The sequence below is a fragment of the Leucopleurus acutus genome (assembly GCF_964270905.1).
Source record: "Leucopleurus acutus genome assembly, chromosome: 8".
Taxonomy (NCBI): domain Eukaryota; kingdom Metazoa; phylum Chordata; class Mammalia; order Artiodactyla; family Delphinidae; genus Leucopleurus; species Leucopleurus acutus.
The window spans coordinates 36833785-36860694 of NC_139151.1; positions in this window are offsets into that span (position 1 = coordinate 36833785).

Sequence of the window (26910 nt, forward strand, 5' to 3'; positions counted from 1 at the left end):
TGTATATAGTATACGTACTATATATATAGTATATACATGTAAAGTATGTGTGTATGGATGATAGATAGATAGATGTATACCTCATTTTATTTATTCATTCATCCATAGATAGACATTTAAGATGTTTGTAAATAATACTACAATGAATATAGGGGTACAGATATCTCTTTGAGGTAGTGATTTCATTTTCTTTGGATATATACTCAGAAGTAGAATTGCTATATCATATGGTACTTCTATTTTTAAGTTTTAGAAGAATTTTTATACTGTTTTTCATAGTACCACTAACAATTTACATTCCCACCAACAGTTTTCAAGGGTTTCCTATTCTCCACGTCCTTGATAAGACGTTATTTTACCTTTTTGGTAATAGTCATTCTAAAAGTTGTGAGATGATATCCCACTGTGGTTTTATTTTGCATTTCCCTGATAATTAGTGATGTTAACACCTTTTTGTGTACCTGTTGGCCACTTCAATATCTTTGGGGATATGTCTATACAGGTTCATTGCCCATTTTTTAATTGGATTGTTTGTACTTTTCCTATTGAGTTGTATGCTTCATTTTACATTTGGGGTATTAACCCCTTATCAGATATGTGATTTGAAACTATTTTCTCCCATTCCATAGATTGCCTTTTCATTTTGTTGATCATTTCTCTTGTTGTGCAGAAACCTTTTAGTTTGATATAGTTCCACTTGTATATGCTTGCTTTTGTTGCTTGTTCTGTTGGTGTCATTGCCATTAAGTCATTGCCAAGACCAAAGTCAAAGAGGTTTTCCCCTATGCTTTCTTCCTAAGAGTTTTTTTGGTTTGAGCTCTTACATGTTAGTCTTTAATTCATTTTGAATTAAGTTTTGTGAGTGGTCTAATATAGGGGTCCAGTTTGACTCTTTTGCATGTGAACATCCACTTTTCTCAGTGCTGTTATTGAAGAGACTACCTTTTTTTCTTGAGAATTCTTGATTCTTTTGTCAAATATTAGTTGGCCCAATGTGTGTGGTTTATTTCTGAGCTCTCAATTCTGTTCCATGGATCTTTGTGTTTGTTTTTATGTCAATACCATACTGTTTAGATTACCACAGTTCTGTATATAGTTTTAAATCAAGAAGTGTTATGCCTCCAAGTTTGTCCTTCTTTCTCAGGATTGCTTTGGCTATTCAGTCTTTTGTGCTTCAATGTGAATTTTAGTATTGATTTTTCTATTTCTGTAAAAATGACTTTGAAATTATGAAAGGGATTACATTGAATCTATAGATGACTTTGGGTAGTATAATTTTTTTATAATATTAATTCTTCCAATCCTTGAACACAAGATAGTTTTCCATTTATTTCTGTCTTCTTCAAATTCTTTCATCAATATCTTACAGTTTTCAGTGGACTGATCTTTCACATCTTTGGTTAAATTTATTCCTAAATATTTTATCATTTTTGATGCTATTGTGAATGGAATAAATTTATTTACTTCTTTTTCAGAAAATTTATTTTTAGTTTATAGATTTTTGTATATTGATCACATATCTTGCAACTTTAATAAAAGTATTGATTAGTTCCAACAATTTTTGTGGAGTTTTTAGGATTTTATATATATGATTGTCATTTTCAAACAGAGGCAATTTTACTTCTTCCTCTCTGATTCTGTTGCATTTTTAAATTTTTTCTTGCCTGATTTCTCTGGCTAGGATTTCCAGCACTATGATGAATAACAATGATGAGAGTTGTCACTCTTTTCTTGTTCCTGATCTTAGAGAAAAAGGTTTAAACTTTTTACCTTTGAATATGACATTAGCTGTGGGCTTGTTGTATGGACTTTAATATGTTATGGTGCATTCCCTCAATAATCAGTTTGTTAAGAACTTTTATCATGAGTGGATGTTGAATTCTGTAAAATGATTTTTTCCACATTTATTGAGATGATCATGTGATTTTTGTATTTTATTCTATTAATGTGATGTATCATATTTATTGATTTGCATATGTTGAACCATTCTTGCATCCCAGGATGAATCACACTTGATCAAGGTGTGTATTTCATTTAATATGCTATTGAATTTAGTTTTCTAATATCTTCTTGAGAACTTTTTCTCTATATTCATCAGTATTAGCCTGTAGTTTTCTTTTCTTATAGTGTACATTTTGGGCTTTGTTATCAGGGTAAGGCTGGCCTCATAATATAAGTTTGGGAGTGATGCCTCCTCTTCAGTTTTGGAAGTATTTGAGAAAGACGATATTAATTCTTCTTTAGATATTTGTTAAAATTCACCAGTAAGTAAAGCCATCTAGTCCTGGGCTTTTGTTTGTTGAGAATTCTTCTTTTTTTTAACTACTTATTCAATCACCTTACTTGCTACTGTGATAAGAAAGCACTTTTTGTACTGTAATTCTGTCAAGATTTTCTCTATTTAATGATAAGATTTATATAGATGGCTAGCATTGATTGAAGAAGGTGTAAGTAGATCTCTTTTATGATTAATTCATCTGAAATAAAGGAGTTAAAATAGAAAAGTCACTACTTTCAACAGTCTAGGATAGTGCTGTCAATATAATTTTTATCAATAATAGAAATGCTCTATAGCGCTGTTGTCCAATATTTTAGTCACTAGCCATATTAAGCAACTGAAATATAGCTAATGTGACTATGTAAACTAAAGTTTTGTTTATTTATTTTTAATTAATTTCAATAGACACATATTGGATAATGCACATAAAACCCTGGATATTAGTTGCCTAAAATTTTGTGGTGATTTATAGAATTTTGTTTATCAAGTGATATTTTATATAAAATAATTTTGCATTGGAAAGTGGGACTCTTGAAATTTAGCTACAATGGACCCCTATATATATATAATGTTTTATTTTTATAAAGAATTAAATGGTGTTATCTGTCTTTTGAATTAATCACTAAAGATTGTGATTATTTCAGTTTTGTCATTAAAGAATGTGATGTAGATCTACTTAGAGGATTTTGTGTTAATTCTGATGCCATTTTTCTTTTATAAGTCACTTCTTTCTAGTACCCTCCCATTCCACCATCGTATGAATTCCCCTCTCCAATGTTGTTCAGAATTAACACCAATATAGTTTGCATTTCTCTCAGGTTATAGCCATGTTTCAAATGTATGATGAGGATGTGGCAAGCAAAACAGCAGCTTTCATTGTTCATTTGCATTCATTATACAAGAAATAGTGAAATAAGTTGCTGAATGTCTTTCCTGAATTAATTTAAAAATTTACTTAAGTCTTCAAGTGAAATCATAGTTTAAAAGGTAAAATGATTCACTTCAAATCATGCACCAAAAGTCATCAAGGCCAGAAAACATACTGCGCCTGCAAATTTCAAATCTATTGCTCCTTTTCTACTGTATCAAAATGATGAACATTTGGGCTTCCCTGGTGGCACAATTGTTGGGAGTCCACCTGCTGATGCGGTTGATGCAGGTTCGTGCCCCAGTCCGGGAGGATCCCACGTGCCGTGGAGCGGCACGGCAGTGAGAGGCCCGCATACCGCAAAAAAAAAAAAAAAAAAAAAAAAAAAAGATGAACTTTTAATCATTTAACTATACTTGACTTGAGAAAAAGAAAAACAGAAAAAAAAACTAGGTTTCTGCTTCTTTTTAATTATCATGATTTTTTTCAGATATTCTTGGATGGAAACGTTCTAGGTTCATAACGTTCAATACAATTTTTTGTGATTCTGTTATCCTTATGTAACAGTTATTTCTTGGTACCCAGTTTGAAAACACACACACAACTGAGAAGACCATAGGTACTCATCAATTTAAGAACTGTAAGAAATTATTTCTTAACCTCAACCCATACTAAAATTTTAGTTCCCCCATTCCACTCTGTTTCTTAGCAGAAAACATTACATTTAGCAAGCTCTCACACAAAGGGGACATATTTCTAGCCTCCTCTGGGATTCTTATTTCTGCATCTAAGCTAGACGGGAAGTAGACTCATTCTCCTACTTCCTGATGTTGTCATTTTTTTCTCACAATGAGTCTGTAGATATACTTATAGACATGAATTTTGGGCACTCTCATTACCCATATCATGAAGAGGATACCAAGTAAAGCAGACAAGTAAATGCTGCAAATAGTTAACATTTGCTTTTTTCTCTTTTGGTTTCCCCTTTGTTTCTTTTGTGTCCTTGGTGCCCATTGCCATGATATTGCTCCCAGACTTCTTGAATTCTGGGGGCTCAAAATAAATATGATCTTCTGAGTAATCCAATTTTCCCATTTCCTTCTACCTGTGCTGCCATTGCCACAGGCTACTCTTGCATTTGCTAGACAAAACAGTCGAAAGATTCAACCAGTTCAAAGCAAAAGAATAAGTCATAGAAATCTTGTAACATTGATAATATTTCCTGTACATTTTATGTTAATGTCCCAGTGGCTAATGCAATGGGAAATTCAATGTGTTTCCTGGAACACATAGCTATCAATCTTCAATTCAGAAAGCTACCTCAAAAGTTCCTACTTGATTGAATCCTTTTAAAAATTCTTCTGGATGAGAGATCCATGGATAAAAGTTCTGACATATCACCAGAACATTATCATAGCATTCATGTTTCATTACCTCTCCTTCTATATATTAGACAACTTCTAAATAGTTATGATTGGAATCATATTGTTCACTCCTGTGGAAGGGCAAGAAACTATAAATATTGACAGGTAAGATTTTGGCTTTGAGAACTGGTCTAGTGATAAAACACACACATGTACACACACAATAAAAACAAAGCATCATAAAATTGTCATTACTCTCTTCTTCATCCCAAAATGTATAGCCAATCCACCAAAAATTTTGGGAAAATTTTGGGAAATATTTAAATTGCTCAACTCATTTCTCATCTATTTTATTAAGCCACTTTAGTTTAAATTGCTGTTATCTCTTGCCTCCATTTTTTTAATAGTTTCCTGCTGAGCTTCTTGCTCCACTTTTATCCCCTTTCTTCAACCCTGGTGTTATTTACTATAATGTAGATATAAAGAGTGATCCAAATCCTCAATGACTTCTCATTTCTCTCAGAATAAGAACCAAAGTTTATTTACGTCAGGACCTATAAGACCCTAAATGATCTGACGCTCAGCTCACTCTCTGGTCTCATTTTTTTTTCTCTTTCTTATTCTGTAAGGTTAATAATGTTAACTGTACCTTACAAAATATTCTCAAGTGTATGTTTTTTCCTCTTTCCTGGGCAAACATACATAAAAAAATTATTAGTGAAATGGAGTCCAGCTTTCATCATTTTAGTTGATCTTAGAGCTATAACTGATACATGCCATTTGCCTCTTTACTACTCCCTGTTCTATACCCCCCTCAACTTCATCAAGTATCTCTGATGTTCTAGGAGGATTACTTGGTGAAGTAATATAAGCCCTCCTATTTGAGGGGTCTGAGCTGCTGGTCACAATGTTTTTCTCTGTCTGTGGTTGTTGAACCTATAATTTACTCTCAAAGCTTGTCATGGAAGGAACAAGAAATCCTCCAGTAAATTAGCCTGAGCATCAAACATAGTTTTTCTACCACCTACCCCACCCTGATGATCAGGATCAATTGCTCCTGCTAGGATGGTGACTCCTCTCCTTGCCTGCTGGCTTCTTGGCAGCCAAAGCATAACATTTAAAGGGACGCATTCTGTGTCACAGGTGGAATAGCCCCCTTATGAAAAGCAGGATCTCTATATGTGCAGAGAATACAGCTGCAGGGACAAGAAACATAAGTTCCCCAAGTGGATCACTGAAAAGATGGTAAGTAGGACACTCATATTTCCACAGTTTTTTTTCCGGATCCCAAATATGTTATGTTAATGAAATAAAATTACATAGTGGTCATTGATTTTAGGGTGCATACTAAGTCTTGGAGAATGGCACTCTATCAAAGAGCTGGCACACTAGATGCAGACTCAAAAGATCATTTCATCACTTTTTGAGGCCAGAAGCCTCTGAGTGGTGTGGTATGTGATAGATTATACCATCGTTTGCCGACTATCCCACCTTCTTTGCTATAAATTGATTAGGCTAGACATAGGGATGCATCATCTTCACTGTTTTTCAAGGAAGTATTTTTTTTTCCCAGAGATGGGGAGTATTTTCAGTAGGCAGCTTTAAACTGTAAGTCCCTTTAAGGACAACCTCAGTTACAGAAAGCTTCATCCTCAAGGTCCTGCAACCCCAAAGACAGTACACATCTAGGTCCTGATTTAGGCTGAGGAATAAAGGCTCAGTCACTTCTGCTCATAGTAGGACCACCCTTACTGTACCATTTTATCTCCAGAATTACACATAGGGTTGGAAAAGGTTGTCACAGTTAGTTTTCTTTCTCTACCTATTTCTGCTTCCTTCCCCTCTATACACAACTTTGATCTAAAGGGTAATCCTTAGTAAACAACCTACACATCAATGCCTACCTTAGATTCTGCTGCCTAAAGAACCCAACCTATGATAGTTGATGACAGGAGTAGCACCCCTAATTTATTGCTTTAGTTTTATAATTTTAGATTTACAGAAGAGTTGCAAACATAGTACAGAATTTCTCATACATTATTCACCCAGTTTCCCCTAATGTGAACATAATTATGGCTCAATTATCAAATCTAAGAAATTAGCATTGCCATAATACTATTAATTAGATATAGACTTTAGTCAGATTTCCCCAGTTTTTTCATTGATGTCCTTTTCCAGTTACAAGTAATTGAGCACACCACATTGCATTTAGTTTCATGTCTCACTAGTCTTTATTCTTTGAGCTTTATCATTTTTTTTCTTGTCTTTCAAGACCTTAATATTTTGAAGAGTACTAGAAGGGCCAATGATTCATTCTTACAGGAATAGATGTATAGTTGTGTGTGAGTTTTCTTTTCATGCACATAGGACCAGAACCAGTATGATTATTTGATGGCTTACATGTTTGATCCACTGGATAAGATTATACATAATATATCACATCAGCATAGGGAGCCCACTTTACACAAAAAGAGGTATTGGAGTGTCCTATAACCATAGTATTCATTGGTCATATTACATTCTCCACAGCACAGAAAGTTAAATCAGCAGTTTGGAGGTGATACTTTATACAACTATTTTGCCATCCTGCAGAATGTAGTACATACCTTGAATCAAAGACTTGTGTAGTAGGCTAAACAATGTCCCTCAAAGATATCAGAACTTGATACTTAGAGTCAATAAATGCTACTTTATTTGTAAGAAATATTTTTGCCAATATGATTTAATAAAGGATTGTGCAATCAAGGAATTATCTTGAATTATCCAGGTAGGCCCTAAATGCCAACATATGTGTCCTTATAAGATGGAGATTAGACACACACACAGAGGAGAAAACAACAAGAAGACAGAGTATAGAGAGATTTGATGATGTTGGCCTTGGAGAATACATTGATGCACCCACAAGCCAAGGAATGCCTATAACCACCAGAATCTGGAAGAGACAAAGAATAGATTCTTCTATAAAACCTCCAGGGGGAGCACAGCCCTGCTTAAACCTTGATTTCAGCCTAATGAAGTTAATTTTAGACTTCTGGCCTCTGGAACTGTCAAAGAATAAATGCATACAGTTTTAAGCCACTAACATTTTGGTGATTTATTACAGCAGCCACAGGAAACTATTACAATTTGTATATGGTGCTATGTCTCCAAATGGATCCAAGAACCAAGGTTGGAAGCAGTAGCTCACTTACTGTCAACACAATGACCTACCTGAGTAATTTATCTTCCTGTCCTTGAAGCTCTGCACTGTGCAAGATTAGAAGTCCTGTTTCCAAAATGTGAAACATTTCTGCCATAGAAAAAAAACAAAATTCCCATTGAATTAGAAGATATGGCTATGTGTACTTCTGTACTTCATCTTGACAGGAGATCATAATAAGGGTGTAGGGCTGTGTTACACAACAAAGAAAGGAGGGAGTATGGTTTGCACCCAGGTTTTCCACTCAAGCCCTTTGGTACTTCCTTGATCAGTTGTGATGGTGAATGGGCAAGTGCAGCAAACCCAGTATGGGAAAGGTATGATGACCAGAGGGCATATCTCAGGAATAATGACCTAGGCCACTCTACCAGGTAGGCCAGGCCACCAAAAACAGAAAGGTGAATCTAAAATGGTTAGGGGAGGAGGAACACAATAAGCTTTGACTGGGACCCTGAGACCAGCTGCAGCAGAAGTGGTTATAGTTTTCCTACTTTTTTTTTAAAGACTTTCCTAGGAAGTGATGCCCACATAAACTCTGGAGATGTAACTTGAAAATATATGAAGAAATGGGTCCAAGTAGAGCAAAGGTGGACTGTTATATGCATATGGTGATATGCCATCCAGATACCCCTTTAGGAAGGAATGGATTTCAGATTCAGGGAGCACTGTCAGCAAATATCTTTTACCTGGCACAAACTTTAGGAATTGCCTCAGATGCAGAAAACCATGTTGTTTGAAGACATGCCTTTCCTAGGCTGGTCCACACTGAATGACTTTGTGGTATGAAGGTGCAACAGTTTCAACCTAACTTGTGATCATCTCATGATCCACTTTAGGTCACTAGCTCCGTGGAACATCAGCCAAAGCTCTGGTACAGATTTACATTGCAGCTTTACTTCTCTTTCTGCCAAGTATTGCTTTTTACTCCTTTTTCCACGAGTGTTGATTTCAAGAGTACCACCTATTAAAAACTTTATACCCTAACTTCCATCTCAGGACCTGCTTCAAAGAGAACTCAATCTGAAAGAGCATATTAGCATTGCCTTCCAGAGTTTTGGCTAGGAGTTTAAATCCTGGATGAAGGGAGAGTTCAACCATACTAAAAAATTCCCCCTATATATTCCTTGTTGTCTCTCTGTCTCCCACCTCAACTGCCTAAAATATGAGGTCCATGAGGACAAGGGTCAGTGCTGCCTGCCAGCATGGTACCTGTATATGGTAGATACTCAGTACATTTTAAGTGAATTTTGTACATGTCACTTCAATAAATCTCTGGAAATGTGGATTCTAGTCATTAATGTGGCATTTTAAGAAGTTTAATGAAAAAAAAGAAAGATCTAATAAGCCATAGTAGATTCTTTATTGAGATAACTTGCGTTTGGTTCACTGTATTTTTTTCTCTCTGTCACCCTTGTATTATAGTTGCAATTTAGCTGCTTGTGTGCACAAGGAAGTTCAGAAGTGGGAGGATATTGTTCAGACTGAGATCATGTTATTTTAGAATTAGATGTGGTTCACAAGACTAAAAGCTTCTTTGTTTGACACTCAGGCCCTAGTCTAACTAATTCTATCATTTTAAACAGAATGTTTCCCTAATCTACTTATTTCCCAGTCTTCATAACACAATAATCTGCATGGGTTGAAACAAAATTATTTTCGCTCATTTTACAACATTAGTGTATTTCTTTTTAGAAGAAATGTAAGGGGACATACTTAAACATTTTTTGCTACCACAAAGCAGATGTAACCATAGATGACACTACCTACAGAGGAATGATAATTAAATCACAGAGTAATAAATATCTGGTGAATTTTTATTTTGAAAGGATAAAAACATTTTTATGAACATTCAATCTTTGCACTTTTGAAGTTTCAAAGTATTTTTATGTCCAGTGACTCATACACTTACATCTAATTAGAGACAGATGTGTCCTTTTTTTTTAAACATCTTTATTTAGTATAATTGCTTTGCAATGTTGTGTTAGTTTCTGCTGTATAACAAAGGGAATCAGCTATACATATACATATATCCCCATATCCCCTCCCTCTTATGTCTCCCTCCCAGCCTCCCTATCCCACCCCTCTAGGTGGTCACAAAGCACCTAGCTAATCTCCCTGTGCTATGCGGCTGCTTCCCACTAGCTATCTATTTTACATTTGGTAGTGTATATATGTCAATACCACTCTCTTCGTCCCAGCGTACCCTTCCCCCTCTCCGTGTCCTCAAGCCCATTCTCTACTTCTGTGTCTTTAGTCCTGCCCTGACCCTAGGTTCTTCAGAACCTTTTTTTTTTCTTTTTAGATTCCACATATATGTGTGAGCATACGGTATTTGTTTATCTCTTTCTGACTTACTTCACTCGGTATGACAGACTCTAGGTCCATCCACCTCACTACAAATAACTGAATTTCGTTTCTTTTTATGGCTGAGTAATTTCCCATTGTGTATATGTGCCACATGTTCTTTATCCATTCATCTGTTGATGGACACTTAGGTTCCCTCCATGTCAGGGCTATTGTAAATAGTGCTGCAATGAATATTGTGGTGCATGACTCTTTTTCAGTTATGGTTTTCTCAGGGTATATGCCCAGGAGTGGGATTGCTGGGTTGTATGATAGTTCTAATTTTAGTTTTTAAGGAACTTCTGTACTTTTTTCCATAGTGGCTGTATCAATTTACATTCCCACCAACAGGGCAAGAGGGTTCCCTTTACTCCACACCTTCTCCAGCATTTATTGTTTGTAGATTTTTGATGATGGCCAATCTGACTGGTGTGAGGTGATACCTGATTTTAGTTTTGATTTGCATTTCCCTAATGATTAGTGATGTTGAGCAACCTGTCATGTGTTTGTTGGCAATTTGTATATCTACTTTGGAAAAATGTCTATTTAGGTCCTCTGCCCAATTTTGGATCTTTTTTTTTTTTTATATTGAGCTGCTTGTATATTTTGGAGATTAATCTTATGTCCGTTGTTTCATATGCAAATATTTTCTCCCATTCTGAGGTTTGTATTTTCTTCTTGTTTATGGTTTCCTTTGCTGGGCAAAATCTTTTAAGTTTCATTAGGTGCCAATTCTTCACTTTTATTTATTCTCATTAATCTAGGAGGTGGGTCAAAAACTATCTTGCTGGGATTTATGTCATAGTGTTTTCTGTGTATGCTTTCCTCTAAGAGTTTTATAGTGTCTGGCCTTACATTTAGGTCTTTAATCCATTTTGAGTTTATTTTTGTGTACAGTGTTAGGAAGTGTTCTAATTTCATTCTTTCACATGTAGTGGTCAGTTTTCCCAGCACCACTTTATTGAAGAGGCTGTCTTTTCTCCATTGTATATTCTTGCCTCCTTTATCAAAGATAAGGTGACCATATGTGCATGGGTTTATCTCTGGGCTTTCTATCCTGTTCTATGAATCTATATTTCTGTTTTTGTGCCAGTACCATACTGTCTTGATTACAGTAGCTTGTAGTATAGTCTGAAGTCAGGGAATCTGATTCCTCCAGCTCCATTTTTCATTCTCAAGATTGCTTTGGCTATTCAGGGTCCTTTGTGTTTCCATACAAATTATGAAATTTTTTGTTTTAGCTCTGGAACAAAATTGTTTGTTTTGTTTTAGTTCAGTGAATAATGACATTGGTAGTTTGATAAAGTTTGCATTGAACCTGTAGATTGCTTTGGGTAGTATAGTCATTTTCACAATGTTGATTCTTCCAATCCAAGAACATGGTATATCTCTCCATCTGCTGGTATCATCTTTTTTTTTTTTTTTAATTCTTTTTTTTTTTAACATCTTTATTGGAGTATAATTGCTTTGCAATGGTGTGTTAGTTTCTGCTTTATAACAAAGTGAATCAGTCATACATAAACATATGTTCCCATATGTCTTCCCTGTTGCGTCTCCCTCCCTCCCACCCTCCCTATCCCACCCCTCCAGGCTGTCACAAAGCACCGAGCCAATATCCCTGTGCCATGCGGCTGCTTCCCACTAGCTATCTACCTTACTACGTTTGTTAGTGTGTATATGCCCATGACTCTCTCTCGCCCTGTCACAGCTCACCCTTCCCCCTCCCCATAACCTCAAGTCCGTTCTCTAGGAGGTCTGCGTCTTTATTCCTGCTTTACCCCTAGGTTCTTCATGACATTTTTTTTCTTAAATTCCATATATATGTGTTAGCATACGGTATTTGTCTTTTTCTTTCTGACTTACTTCACTCTGTATGACAGACTCTAGGTCTATCCACCTCATTACAAATAGCTCAATTTCGTTTCTTTTTATGGCTGAGTAATATTCCATTGTATATATGTGCCACATCTTCTTTATCCATTCATCCGATGATGGACACTTAGGTTGTTTCCATCTCCGGGCTATTGTAAATAGAGCTGCAATGAACATTTTGGTACGTGACTCTTTTTGAATTTTGGTTTTCTCAGGGTATGTGCCCAGTAGTGGGATTGCTGGGTCATATGGTAGTTCTATTTGTAGTTTTTTAAGGAACCTCTATACTGTTCTCCATAGTGGCTGAACCAATTCACATTCCCACCAGCAGTGCAAGAGTGTTCCCTTTTCTCCACACCCTCTCCAGCATTTATTGTTTCTAGATTTTTTGATGATGGCCATTCTGACTGGTGTGAGATGATATCTCATTGTAGTTTTGATTTGCATTTCTCTAATGATTAATGATGTTGAGCATTCTTTCATGTGTTTGTTGGCAGTCTGTATATCTTCTTTGGAGAAATGTCTATTTAGGTCTTCTGCCCATTTTTGGATTGGGTTGTTTGTTTTCTTGTTATTGAGCTGCATGAGCTGCTTGTAAATTTTGGAGATTAATCCTTTGTCGGTTGCTTCATTTGCAAATATTTTCTCCCATTCTGAGGGTTGTCTTTTGGTCTTGTTTATGGTTTCCTTTGCTGTGCAAAAGCTTTGAAGTTTCATTAGGTCCCATTTGTTTATTTTTGTTTTTATTTCCATTACTCTAGGAGGTGGGTCAGAAAGGATCTTGCTGTGATTTATGTCATACAGTGTTCTGCCTATGTTTTCCTCTAAGAGTTTGATAGTTTCTGGCCTTACATTTAGGTCTTTAATCCATTTTGAGCTTATTTTTGTGTATGGTGTTAGGGAGTGATCTAATCTCATACTTTTACATGTACCTGTCCAGTTTTCCCAGCACCACTTATTGAAGAGGCTGTCCTTTCTCCATTGTACATTACTGCCACCTTTATCAAAGATAAGGTGTCCATATGTGCGTGGGTTTATCTCTGGGCTTTCTATCCTGTTCCATTGATCTATATTTCTGTTTTTGTGCCAGTACCATACCGTCTTGATAACTGTAGCTTTGTAGTATAGTCTGAAGTCAGGGAGCCTGATTCCTCCAGTTCCTTCTTTCGTTCTCAAGATTGCTTTGGCTATTCGGGGTCTTTTGTGTTTCCATACAAATTGTGAAATTTTTTGTTCTAGTTCTGTGAAAAATGCCAGTGATAGTTTGATAGGGATTGCATTGAATCTATAGATTGCTTTGGGTAGTAGAGTCATTTTCACAATGTTGATTCTTCCAATCCAAGAACATGGTATATCTCTCCATCTATTTGTATAATCTTTAATTTCTTTCATCAGTGTCTTATAATTTTCTGCATACAGGTCTTTTGTCTCCTTAGGTAGGTTTATTCCTAGATATTTTATTCTTTTTGTTGCAATGGTAAATGGGAGTGTTTTCTTGATTTCACTTTCAGATTTTTCATCATTAGTATATAGGAATGCCAGAGATTTCTGTGCATTAATTTTGTATCCTGCCACTTTACCAAATTCATTGATTAGCTCTAGTAGTTTTCTGGTAGCATCTTTAGGGTTCTCTATGTATAGGATCATGTCATCTGCAAATAGTGACAGCTTTACTTCTTCTTTTCTGGTTTGGATTCCTTTTATTTCCTTTTCTTCTCTGATTGCTGTGGCTAAAACTTCCAAAACAATGTTGAATAATAGTGGTGAGAGTGGGCAACCTTGTCTTGTTCCTGATCTTAGTGGAAATGCTTTCAGTTTTTCACCATTGAGGATGATGTTTGCTGTGGGCTTGTCATATATGGCCTTTATTATGTTGAGGAAAGTTCCCTCTATGCCTACTTTCTGCAGGGTTTTTATCATAAATGGGTGTTGAATTTTGTCAAAAGCTTTCTCTGCATCTATTGAGATGATCATATGGTTTTTCTCCTTCAATTTGTTAATATGGTTTATCACATTGATAGATTTGTGTATATTGAAGAATCCTTGCATTCCTGGAATAAACCCCACTTGATCATGGTGTATGATCCTTTTAATGTGCTGTTGGATTCTGTTTGCTAGTATTTTGTTGAGGATTTTTGCATCTATGTTCATCAGTGATATTGGCCTGTAGTTTTCTTTCTTTGTGACATCCTTGTCTGGTTTTGGTATCAAGGTGATGGTGGCCTCGTAGAAGGAGTTTGGGAGTGGTCCTCCCTCTGCTATATTTTGGAAGAGTTTGAGAAGGATAGGTGTTAGCTCTTCTCTAAATGTTTGATAGAATTCGCCTGTGAAGCCATCTGGTCCTGGGCTTTTCTTTGTTGGAAGATTTTTAATCACAGTTTCAATTTCAGTGCTTGTGATTGGTCTGTTCATATTTTCTATTTCTTCCTGATTCAGTCTTGGCAGGTTGTGCATTTCTAAGAATTTGTCCATTTCTTCCAGATTGTCCATTTTATTGGCATAGAGTTGCTTGTAGTAATCTCTCATGATCTCTTTTATCTCTGCAGTGTGCTTTTCTAAGAATTTGTCTCCTTTTTCATTTCTAATTCTATTGATTTGAGTCTTCTCCCTTTTTTTCTTGATGAGTCTGGCTAGTGATTTATCTATTTTGTTTATCTTCTCAAAGAACCAGCTTTTAGTTTTATTGATCTTTGCTATTGTTTCCTTCATTTCTTTTTCATTTATTTCTGATCTGATTTTTATGATTTCTTTCCTTCTGCTAGCTTTGGGGTTTTTTTGTTCTTCTTTCTCTAATTGCTTGAGGTGCAAAGTTAGGTTGTTTATTCGAGATGTTTCCTGCTTCTTAAGGTGGGCTTGTATTGCTATAAACTTCCCCCTTAGAACTGCTTTTGCTGCATCCCACAGGTTTTGGGTCGTTGTGTCTCCATTGTCATTTGTTTCTAGGTATTTTTTGATTTCCTCTTTGATTTCTTCAGTGATCTCTTCATTATTAAGTAGTGTATTTTTTAGCCTCCATGTGTTTGTATTTTTTACAGATCTTTTCCTGTAATTGATATCTAGTCTCATGGTGTTGTGGTCAGAAAAGATACTTGATACAATTTCAATTTTCTTAAATTTACCAAGGCTTGATTTGTGACCTAAGATATGATCTATCCTGGAGAATGTTCCATGAGCACTTGAGAAAAATGTGTATTCTGTTGTTTTTGGATGGAGTGTCCTATAAATATCAATTAAGTCCATCTTGTTTAATGTATCATTTAAAGCTTGTGTTTCCTTACTTATTTTCATTTTGGATGATCTGTCCATGGGTGAAAGTGGGGTGTTAAAGTCCCCTACTATGAATGTGTTACTGTCGATTTCCCCTTTTATGGCTGTTAGTATTTGCCTTATGTATTGAGGTGCTCCTATGTTGGGTGCATAAATATTTACAATCGTTATATCTTCTTCTTGGATCGATCCCTTGATCATTATGTAGTGTCCTTCTTTGTCTCTTTTAATAGTCCTTATTTTAAAGTCTATTTTGTCTGATATAAGAATTGCTACTCCAGCTTTCTTTTGGCTTCCATTTGCATGGAATATCTTTTTCCATCCCCTTACTTTCAGTCTGTATGTGTCTCTAGGTCTGAAGTGGGTCTCTTGTAGACAGCATATATAAGGGTCTTGTTTTTGTATCCATTCAGCTAATCTGTGTCTTTTGGTGGGAGCATTTAGTCCATTTACATTTAAGGTAATTATCGATATGTATGTTCCTATTCCCATTTTCTAAATTGTTTTGGGTTCGTTATTATAGGTCTTTTCCTTCTCTTGTGTTTCTTGCCTAGAGAAGATCCTTTAGCATTTGTTGTAAAGCTGGTTTGGTGGTGCTGAACTCTCTCAGCTTTTGCTTGTCTGTAAAGGTTTTAATTTCTCCATCAAATCTGAATGAGATCCTTGCTGGGTAGAGTAGTCTTGGTTGCATGTTTTTCTCCTTCATCACTTTCAGTATGTCCTGCCACTCCCTTCTGGCTTGTAGGGTTTCTGCTGAGAGATCGGCTGTTAAACTTATGGGGATTCCCTTATGTGTTATTTGTTGTTTTTCCCTTGCTGCTTTTAATATGCTTTCTTTGTATTTAATTTTTGACAGTTTGATTAATATGTGTCTTGGCGTATTTCTCCTTGTATTTATCTTGTATGGGACTCTCTGTGCTTCCTGGACTTGATTAACTATTTCCTTTCCCATATTAGGGAAGTTTTCAACTATAATCTCTTCAAATATTTTCTCAGTCCCTTTCTTTTTCTCTTCTTCTTCTGGAACCCCTATAATTCGAATGTTGGTGCGTTTAATGTTGTCCCAGAGGTCTCTGAGACTGTCCTCAGTTCTTTTCATTCTTTTTTCTTTATTCTGCTCTGCAGTAGTTATTTCCACTATTTTATCTTCCAGGTCACTTATCCGTTCTTCTGCCTCAGTTATTCTGCTATTGAGCCCATCTAGAGTACTTTTAATTTCATTTATTGTGTTGTTCATCGTTGCTTGTTTCATCTTTAGTTCTTCTAGGTCTTTGTTAACTGATTCTTGCATTTTGTCCAATCTATTGTCCATTCTATCTCCAAGATTTCGGATCAACCTTACTATCATTATTCTGAATTCTCTTTCAGGTAGACTGCCTATTTCCTCTTCATTTGTTAGGTCTGGTGCATTTTTATCTTGCTCCTTTATCTGCTGTGTGTTTTTCTGTCTTCTCGTTTTGCTTATCTTACTGTGTTTGGGGTCTCCTTTTTGCAGGCTGCAGGTTCGTAGTTCCTCCTGTTTTTGATGTCTGTCTCCAGTGGCTAAGGTTGGTTCAGTGGGTCGTGTAGGCTTCCTGGTGGAGGGGACTAGTGCCTGTATTGTGGTGGATGAGGCTGGATCTTGTCTCTCTAGTGGGCAGGTTCACGTCTGGTGGTGTGTTTGGGGGTGTCTGTGGCCTTATTATGATTTTAGGCAGCCTCTCTGTTAATGGGTGGGGTTGTGTTCCTGTTTTGCTAGTTGTTTGGCATAGGTTTTCCAGCACTGTGGCTTGCTGGTCGTTGAGTGAAGCTGGGTGCTGGTGTTAAGATGGAGGTCTCTGGGAGATTTTCGCCGTTTGATATTATGTGGAGCTGGGAGGTCTCTTGTTGATCAGTGTCCTGAAGTTGGCTCTCCTACCTCAGAGGCAGAGCCCTGCCTCCTGGCTGGAGCACCAAAAGCTTTTCATCCACACGGCTCAGGATAAAAGGGAGAAAAAGTAGAGGGAATTAGTAGAAGTATGAGGAAAGAAAGAAGGAAAGGAGGGTAGGAAGAAAGGAAGAAAGAAAGAAAGAAGCAAAGAAGGCAAGAAGGAAAGAAAGGAGGGAGGGAGGGAGGGAGGAAGGAAGGAAGGAGGGAAAGAAGGAAAAAAGACAGAAAGAAAGAAGATACAGTAAAAATAAAATAAAGTATAATAAAGTTATTGAATTAAAAAATTCTTATTTAGGAAAAAAAAAAAAGGGACGGAAAGAACCTTAGGACAAATGTTGGAAGCAAAGCTATACAGACAAAATCTTACACAGAAGCATACACATACATCCTCACTAAAAGAGGTAAATGGGGAAAAATCCTAAATCTTCCTGTCAGAGACCACCTCCTCAATTTGGGATCATTCGTTGTCTAAAGGAGGGAAGGAAGGACGGAAAGAAAGAAAGAAAGAAAGAAAGAAAGAAAGAAAGAAAGAAAGAAAGAAAGAAAGAAAGAAAGAAAGAAAGAAAGAAAGAAAGAAGGTAAAGTATAATAACGTTATTAAAATTAATTATTAAGAAAAAAAATTTAAAAAAACATGGACGGATAGAACCCTAGGACAAATGGTGGAAGCAAGACTATACAGACAAGATCTCACACAGAAGCATACACATACACATTCACAAAAAGAGGAAAGGGGAAAAAAATCATAGTTCTTGCTCCTAAAGTCCACTTCCTTAATTTGGGATGATTGGTTGTCTATTCAGGTATTCCACAGATGCAGGGTGTATCAAGTTGATTGTGGAGCTTTAATCCGTTGCTTCTAAGGCTGCTGGGAGAGATTTCCCTTTCTCTTCTGTGTTCTCACAGCTCCCAGGGCTAAGCTTTGGATTTGGCCCTGCCACTGCGTGTAGATCGCTGGAGGGCGTCTGTTTTTTGCTCAGACAGGATGAGGTTAAAAGAGCCGCTGATTGGGGGCTCTGGCGCACTCAGGCCGGCGGGGACGGAGGGGCACAGAGTGCGGGGCGGGCCTGCGGTGGCAAAGGCCGGCGTGACTTTGCACCAGCCTGAGGTGCGCTGTGCGCTCTCCCGGGGAAGTTGTCCCTGGATCCCAGGAACCTGGCAGTGGCGGGCTGCACAGGCTCCGCGGAAGAGGGGTGTGGAGAGTGACCTGTGCTCGCACACAGGCCCCTCGGTGGCGGCAGCAGCAGCCTTAACGTCTCCCGCCCGCCTCTGGGGTCCGCGGTTTTAGCCGCGGCTTGCGCCTGTCTCTGGATTCCGCGCTTTCAGCCGCGGCTCGCGCCCGTCTCTGGGGTTCGCGCTTTTAGCCGCGGCTCGCGCCCGTCTCTGGAGTTCCTTTAAGCAGCGTTCTTAAACCCCTCTCCTCACGCCCCAGGAAACAAAGAGGGAAGGAAAAGTCTCCTGCCTCTTCGGCAGGTGCAGGCTTTTCCCCGGACTCCCTCCCGGCTAGCTGTGGTGCACTAACCCCTTCAGGCTATGTTCAAGCCGCCAACCCCAGTCCTCTCCCTGCGCTCCGGCCTCAGCTCGCAGCCCTGCCCGCCCCGGTGGGTGAGCAGACAAGCCTCTCGGGCTGGTGAGTGCCGGTCGGCACCGATCCTCTGTGCGGGAATCTCCCCGCTTTGCCCTCCGCACCCGTTGCTGTGCAGTCCTCCGCAGCTTCGAAGCTCCCCCCTCCGCCTCCCGCAGTCTCCGCCCGCGAAGGGGCTTCCTAGTGTGTGGAAACTTTTCCTCCTTCACAGCTCCCTCCCACTGGTGCAGGTGCCGTCCCTATTCTTTTGTCTCTGTTTTTTCTTTTGCCCTACCCATGTACGTGGGGAGTTTCTTGCCTTTTGGGAGGTCTGAGGTCTTCTGCCAGCCTTCAGCAGGTGTTCTGTAGGAGTTGTTCCACGTGTAGATGTATTTCTGGTGTATCTGTGGGAGGAAGTTGATCTCCGCGTCTTACTCTTCCGCCATCTTCCGCCTTCCCTGGTATCATCTTTAATTTCTTTCATCAGTGTCTTATAGTTTACTGCATACAGATCTTTTGTCTCCTTAGGTATGTTTATTCCTAGGTATTATATTCTTTTTGTTGCAATGGTAAATAGTAGTGTTTCCTTAATTTCTCTTTCAGATTTTTCATTATTAGTGTATAGGAATGCAAGAGATTTCTGTGCATTAATTTTGTATCATGCTACTTTACCAAATTAATTGATTAGCTCTAGTAGTTTTCTGGGAACATCTTTAGGGTTCTCTAGGTATAGTATCATGTCATCTGCAAACAGTGACAGTTTTACTTCTTCTTTTCCAATTTGCATTCCTTTTTTTCTTTTTCTTCTCTGATTGCTGTGGCTAAAACTTCCAAAACTATCTTGAATAATAGTGGTGAGAGTGGACATCCTTGTCTTGTTCCTGATCTTAGTGGAAATGGTTTCAGTTTTTCACCATTGAGAACGATGTTGGCTGTAGGTTTATCATATATGACCTTTATTATGTTGAGGTAAGTTCCTTCTATGCATACTTTCTGGAGGATTTTTATCATAAATTGGTGTTGAATTTTGTCAGAAGCATTTTTTGCATCTATTTAATTGATCACATGGCTTTTATTCTTTATTTGTGAATGTGGTGTATCACATTGATTGATTTGCACATATTGAAGAATCCTTTCTTGCCTGGGATAAACCCCACTTGATCGTGGTGCATGATCCTTTTAATGTGTTGTTAGATTCTGTTTCCTAGTATATCGTTGAGGATTTTTGCATTTATGTTCATCAGTGATACTAGCCTGTAAGTTTTGATTTTTGTGACTTCTTCGTGTGGTTTTGGTGTCAGGGTGATGGTGGCCTCATAGAACGAGCTTGGGAGTGTTCCTCCCTCTGCTATATTTTGGAAGAGTTTGAGAAGGACAGATGTTAGCTCTTCTCTAAATGTTTGATAGAATTCACCTGTGAATCCATCTGGGCCTGGGCTTTTGTTTGTTGGAAGATTTTTAATCACAGTCTCAATTTTAGTGCTATGATTGGTCTGTTTATATTTCCTATTTCTTCCTGCTTCAGTCTCGGAAGGTTGTGCTTTTCTAAGAATTTGTCCATTTCTTCCAGGTTGTCCATTTTATTGGCATATATTTGTTTGTAGTAATAACTCATGATTCGTTGTATTTCTTCAGTGTCAGTTGTTACTTCTCCTTTTTCATTTCTAAGTCTGTTGATTTGCATCTTTCTGCTTTTTTTCTTGATGAGGCTGGCTAATAGTTTATCAATGTTGTTTATCTTCTCAAAGAACCAGCTTTTAGTTTTACTGATCTTTGCTATTGTTTCCTTCATTTCTTTTTCATTTATTTCTGATCTAATCTTTATGATTCTTTTCCTTCTGGTAACTTTGGGGTTTTTTTGTTCTTCTTTCTCTAACTGTTATTTCATAAGGTTAGGTTGTTTATTTGAGATTTTTCTTGTTTCTTGAGGTAAGATTGTATTGCTATAAACTTCTCTCTTAGAACTGCTTTTGCTGAATCCCATAGGTTTTGGGTCCTCGTGCTTTCGTCATTTGTTTCTAGGTATTTTTTGATTTCCTCTTTGATTTCTTCAGTGATCTCTTGGTTATTTAGTAGTGTATTGTTTAGCCTCCATGTGTTTGTCTTTTTTACAGTTTTTTTCCTGTAACTCATATCTAACCTCATAGTGTTGTGGTCAGAAAAGATACTTGATATGATTTCAATTTTCTTAAATTTACCAAGGCTTGATTTGTGACCCAAGATATGATCTATCTTGGAGAATGTTCCTTGAGCACCTGAGAAGATAGTGTGTTCTCTTGTTTTTGGATGGAATGTCCTATAAATAACAATTAAGTCCATCTTGTTTAATGTGTCATTTAAAGCTTGTGCTTCCTTATTTATTTTCATTTTGAATGATCTGGTCATTGGTGAAATTGGGGTGTTAAAGTTTCCTACTATGATTGTGTTACTGTTGATTTCCCCTTTTACGGTGGTTAGCATTTGCCTTATGTATTGATGTGCTCCTATGTTTGGTGCATAAATATTTACAATTGTTATATCTTCTTTTGGATTGATCCCTTGATCATTATGTAGTGTCCTTCTTTTCTCTTGTAAAACTCTTTATTTTAAAGTCTACTTTGTCTGATATGAGAATTGCTACTCCAGCTTTCTTTTGATTTCCATTTGCATGGAATATCTTTTTCCATCCCCTCACTTTCAGTCTGTCTGTGTCCCTAGATCTGAAGTGGGTTTCTTGTAGACAGCATCTATATGGGTCTTGTTTGTGTATCCATTCAGCCAGTCTATGTCTTTTGTTTGGAGAATTTAATCCATTTACATTTAAGGTAATTATCACTATGTATGTTGCTATTACCATTTTCTTAATTGTTTTGAGTTTGTTCTTGTAAGTCTTTTCCTTCACTTGTGTTTCCTTACTAAAGAAGTTCCTTTAGCATTTTTTTTAAGCTGGTTTGGTGGTGCTTAATTCTCTTAGCTTATGTTTCTCTGTAAGGTTTTAATTTTTCCATCAAATCTGAATGAAATCCTTACTGGGTAGAACAATCTTGGTTGTAGATTTTTTCCTTTCATCCCTTTAAATATGTCCTGCCACTCCCTTCTGGCTTGCAGAGTTTCTGCTGAAAGATCAGCTGTTAATCTTATGGGGGTCCCCTTGTAGGTTACTTGTTGCTTTTCCCTTGCTGCTTTTAATATTTTTTCTTTGTTTCTAATTTTTAATAGTTTGATTAATATGTGTCAGCATTTTTCTCCTTGGATATTTCTTGTATCAGTCTCTCTGCACTTCCTGGAATTGATTGACTATTTCCTTTCCTATTTTTTGGAATTTTTCAACTCTAGTCTCTTCAAATATATTCCTAGTCCATATCTTTTCCTCTTCTTCTTCTGGGACCCCTATAAATCTAATGTTGGTGTGTTTAATGTAGTCCCAGAGGTCTCTGAGAATGTCTTCTTTTCATTTTTTTTTTCTTTATTCTGCTCTGCAGTAGTTATTTCCACTATTTTATCTTCCAGGTCACTTATCCGTTCTTCTGCCTCATTTATTCTGCTATTGATCCTTTCTAGAGTCGTTTTGATTTCATTTATTCTGTTGTTCATCATTGTTTGTTTGCTCTTTAGTTCTTCTAGGTCTTTGTTAAATGCTTCTGTATTTTCTCCATTCTATTTCCAAGATGTTGGATCACCTTTACTATCATTACTCTGAATTGTTTTCAGGTAGACTGCCTATTTCCTCTTTGTTTGTTTGGTCTGGTGGGTTTTTACCTTGCTCCTTCGTCTGCTGTATATTTCTCGGTCTTCTCATATTGCTTAACTTACTGTGTTTGGGGTCTCCTTTTCAGAAGCTGCACATTCATAGTTCCTTTTTTTATTTTTTTTTTATTTTTCTGCCCTCAGTGGGTTTGTAGGCTTCCTGGTGGAGGGGACTGGTGTCTCTGTTGTAGTGGCCGAGGTTGGATCTTTTCTTTCTGCTGGGCAAGACTACATCTGGTGGTGTGTTTTGGGGTGTCTGTGAACTTTATGATTTTAGGCAACCTCTCTTCTAATGGGTGGGGTTGTGTTCTTATCTATCTAGTTGTTTGGCCTGGGGTGTCCAGCACTGGAGCTTGCTGATCATTGAGTGGAGCTGGGTCTTAGCATTGAGATGGAGATCTCTGGGAGAGCTCTTGACAATTGATATTACCATGGGCCAGGAGGTCTCTGGTGGACCAGTGTCCTGAACTCAGTTCTCCCACCTCAGAGGCTCAGGCTTGACACCTAGCCAGAGCGCCAAGACCCTGTCAGCTATACCGCACAGAAGAAAATGGAGAAAAAAAGAAAGAAAGAAAATAATGTAAAATAAAATGAAGGTATTAAAATAGAAAATTTTAAAAATATTATGAAAATAAGAGTAATTTAAAAAAAAAGAAGAGAACAACAAAACTAATAAACAAATCCACCAATGATAACAAGTGCTAAAAACTATACAAAAAAACCCAGACAGACAGAACCCTAGGGCAAATGGTAAAAGCAAACCTACACAGACAAAATCACACAAAGAAGCATACGCATACATACTCATAAACAGAGATAAAGCAAAATATATATATATATGTATATATATACATATATATACATATATATATGTATGTGTGTATATATATATATGTATATATATAAAGAAGAGAGAAACCAAATCAATAAACAAATCTACCAATGACAATAAGCTCTAAATACTAAGCTAAGGTAAATGTAAAACTAAAAAGTAATTAGACACAGAAAACAAACCCCAAGTCTACAGTTGCTCCCAAAGTCCACAGCCTCAGTTTTGGATGATTTGTTGTCTATTCAAGTATTCCACAGATGCAAGTTACAACAAGTTGATTGTGGAGATTTAATTCACTGCTCCTGGGGCTTCATGAATAATTTCCCTTTCTCTTCTTTGTTCACACAGCTCCTGGGGTTCGGCTTTGGATTTGGCCCTGCCTCTGCATGTAGGTCACCTTCTGGGGTCTGTTCTTCACCCAGACAAGAGCGGGTTAAAGGAGTGGCTGATTCGGGTGCTCTGGCTCACTCAGGGCAGGGAGAGGAAGGAGCGGCAGCAGAGGCCAGCATGACGTTGCAACAGCCTGGCGCACGCCATGTGTTCTCCCAGGGATCACGTGACACTGGCAGTGGCGAGCTACACAGGCTCCTGAGAGGGGAGATGTGGATAGTGACCTGTGCTAGCACACAGGACTCTTGGTGGCTGCAGCAGCAGTGTTAACATTTCATGCCCATCTCTGGTGTCTGCGTTGATAGTCGCGGCTGGTGCTGTTCTCTGGACTTCATTTAGGCAGTGCTCTGAATCCCCTCACGTCATGCACCCCAAAACAATGGTCTCTTGCCTCTTAGGCAGATCCAAACATTTTCCTGGACTCCCTCCTGTCTAGCTGTGGCTCACTAGCCCCCTTCAGGCTGTGTTTACGCAGCCAACCCCAGTCCTCTCCCTGGGATCTGACCTCCGAAGTCTGAGCCTCAACTCCCAGCCCCCACCCATCCTGACGGGTGAGCAGACAAGCCTGTCAGGTGAGTTGGCACTGATCCTCTGTGTGGGAGTCTCTCTGCTTTGCCCTCTGCACCCTTGTTGCTCTGCTCTCCTCCATGGCTCTGAAGCTTCACAACCACCCACCATCCGTCTCTACTAATGAAGGGTCTTCCTAGTGTGTGGAAATTTTTTCTCCTTCACAGCTCCCTCCCAGGGGTGCAGGTCCTGTCCCTATTCTTTTGTCTCTGTTTTCTCTTTTTTTATTTTGCTCTACCCAGGTACATGGGGAGTTTCTTGCCTTTTGGGAAGTCTGAGGTCTTCTGCCAGCCTTCAGTAGGTGTTCTGTAGGAGTTGTTCTACATTTAGATGTATTTCTGGTGTATTTGTGGGGAGGAAGGTGATTTCCACGTCTTACTCCTCCACCATCTTGAAGGTCTCTCCTATTTATATTTTTGTGGTGAGAACATTTGATATCTACTCTCTTAGCAAATTTCAAATACATAATATATTATTATTAACTACAGTCACCATGATGTAGTTAGGTTTACATTAGGTTTCCAGAATTCTATAATTTCCCTTTAAATCTCAATTATGTCTTCATTTTTCTGCTGAAATCCCCTATCTGTATGCATGTTAAAATTATGTTTACCTTTATTTTATTTCTTGAATTTTAAACATACATAATTGTTGCTTTAAAGGTTATACTGCTTAGTACAGCATAATCTTGTTTCTTTATATGATTTGTAAATTTGAATAGTGGATATTGTAAATAATATGTCACATAGATTCTCAATTGTGTTATTGTCCTTGATTAGTGTTTTTACTTATCTTTACTCATGTACAGTAAAAGATTAACTTTGCCCAAAGAGAGGGTTTTCCTTTGCCTTCAGCTCCTAGGAGGTAACTTCTAAGTTCTTAGAATTGTCCTGCCTGATAAAAATCTGCCAACTTGATCTCTGGAGGGGCTGCAGAGTAAAATCAGTCATGTGGCATGCCCTAGCCCAACAAAAGTGCTGACTACCAATGTTTGGATGAGTTCCCCTCATTGGCAACATTCTATACATTTTGCCAAACATAATTCCCAGGAGAAATAGACACTGTCTGCATGACTCCCTTGGGAGAGGACAGTTGGAAGCTCTGTGCCTTTTTGTCTTTTGGATCCTCATCTATGTGTTTCCCTCTGCTGATTAATCTGTATCTTTTGATCATGATTGCTTTTCTGAGATCTGTGAGTCCATCTAGTGAATTATGGAACCTGAAAGTTATACTGAAGATACCCAAACTTATAATTGGTGTCAACAATGAGAGTTGGTCTTGAGAACTCCTAAATTTGAAAACAGGATAACTTTTGGCTGATTACTATGAATGTATGAAAGCTCTGTTTCAAGCTATTTTTAAAGGATGCTCTGTGAAAAGCCCAAGGCATTTCCCAATCCTTTATAATTCATCAAACTTCCCAATGATTTTTCCTGCAGTGTATTTTGTTGGGACTTAATTTGGACTTTGTTAGCACAGATGTAGAATATGTCTTATATAGGACATTTATTCTTATCAGAAATGTAATAAACTCCTGCATTAAGTAAATTTGAGATGCCAGAATTTCCTCCCTTTAACTTAGAATACAATATCATATAGAATAGAAGTGGGCAAATATTTTGTAAAAGACATTGTCTTCACTGAGATACTGTAATACATCGCATTAAAGAGATCATTATCATCATTAAAATGTTCTGTAGTGTCTGTTTCTGGACTTCATCAACAATTGTAGAAGGTACTGCAAGATCCTGATTTTAATGGAAATGATGTCCCAGAGTGGCAAAAGTTAGATCATAGCTCTCAAACACCAGAAGCAAGGTATACATAGTAACTATATTGCATAGTAGAACTGGAGTGATGACCATAGTTATGTGACCCGTGGAATGTTTGGTAATGGTAATGGTATTCCTATGTTTGAAATAAAGAGTTAGCCATCTAAATTCTTGATCTGAGATCAAGTTTAAAAAAAATTTTCTAGGCCATAGTAATAGATCATTCACCTATTCTAAATGTAGGTCATGGAATTTAATCCATTTTCTAAGACTAAGACTATCTTTAGGTTCACAGACCATTAATAAAGAGGAGGCAGGTGTTCCTAAAGGAGATTCCTAAAACATGTTAATAAACACTTTACATAAATATTCTCCTAGACTTCTAAACAGTGAACTGTAGCAACTTGTTGCAAGATTTTCATTAAGGGCAAAGGAATAACATGTAATTCTCAGAGATTATAATTGAGGTCTATTAGTGTGGGGGGTTATAGACATCAATGATAAGTAGAGTTTTACCCAACCCCACTGATAATCAGCTCAGTTGGTTTTTAAATATATTCTCTGATTATTACTTTAGGGCTTGGATTCATATGGTCATCTAATACTCAACTAATTGTGGAATACCCATATTCTTTCCTTATTTATGAATTGAGGGATATTAAGTTAGAATTGACCAAGTTGAAGAATGTAGAGTTGAAGTTTATGGAACTAATCTCTATCAAAAATAACAAATAAAATGTGATACTACATACCTGGAGAAACACAAGTATTAATACCACTACAAGGTACTTAAAATATGGGAAAGTGGTGGTTTTTACTGCCTTCATGTGACTCTATTATTTTCCTTGTGTAGAAGACAGATGACTCTTGAAGTTTACTATTTATTTATTCATTTATTTCCAGTCTTGAGATGTAATTGATATACTGCACTGCATAAATATATATTGTACAGCATAATG